General features: G+C 34.2%; 1 pseudogene; it reads left to right on the top strand.

Annotated features, from left to right (window-relative positions):
* LOC119636262 overlaps window positions 1-655 on the top strand; it is an 8,666-nt pseudogene extending 8,011 nt beyond the window's left edge.
* The last annotated feature ends 94 nt before the right edge of the window (window positions 656-749 follow it).

Here is a 749-nt window from a genome sequence, read left to right as displayed (position 1 = left end):
TTTGCTAGAAGAAACCATTGATAGATTAATATAGAGTTTCAGTTGCAGCTCCGCAACGAAACGAAATTTTAACGCTATCCGTAGGGTGAAGTTTATTTACCCGGTTGGCTCAATTAAAATAAACTTGTATGATTACGGCGACCATTTATGTTTTTATACGATAAACATAACAACATAGTTTTGGCAGTATTCCAAGATACAATGATTGCTTAAATAACACCAAGGCTGCATGTCAAAAAGGAAACGACTAACTTTTAGCTGCAAAAATAGGAACTTCCGTTTGCGTTGTAGACTTTTTGGCTAATGTATAATTTAATTTTGGACACCGTCTGGCTCACTCCCATAGATTGTTTTCCTCTATATGCAACAGTCAGAAATATAGGTCAGAGATCATATAATCCATCACTAAGTTAGGATAATCAGATCAATTGTCATGATTCGAATATCAACCTATTCGTCTATCGCTCCGGCCACAAATATGCGAGCAGTATCAGCAACTCCTACCATGCGAGGATGAAACATCTTTTACAATTTAGCCGCATTTATATACAATCTTTTACATGAATCGAAATAATATGATAACATTTCGTAATTTTTTCATTTCTAGGCTTTTCAAATTGCAACTCTTATTAATGAATACTCGAATGAATTGTAAAAACAAGGAAGACCATATCCCAGATGATCATTTAACCAGCAGAAGTCTAAAGCGCTTTCATTAAATAAAATGTACAATCCTATAAATAACAAGC

The sequence above is a fragment of the Glossina fuscipes genome, unplaced genomic scaffold (genome assembly GCF_014805625.2).
Source record: "Glossina fuscipes isolate IAEA_lab_2018 unplaced genomic scaffold, Yale_Gfus_2 28, whole genome shotgun sequence".
Classification (NCBI taxonomy): domain Eukaryota; kingdom Metazoa; phylum Arthropoda; class Insecta; order Diptera; family Glossinidae; genus Glossina; species Glossina fuscipes.
The sequence above is the reverse complement of the archived record's forward strand: the minus strand, read 5'-3'. Positions and strand labels throughout refer to the sequence as shown.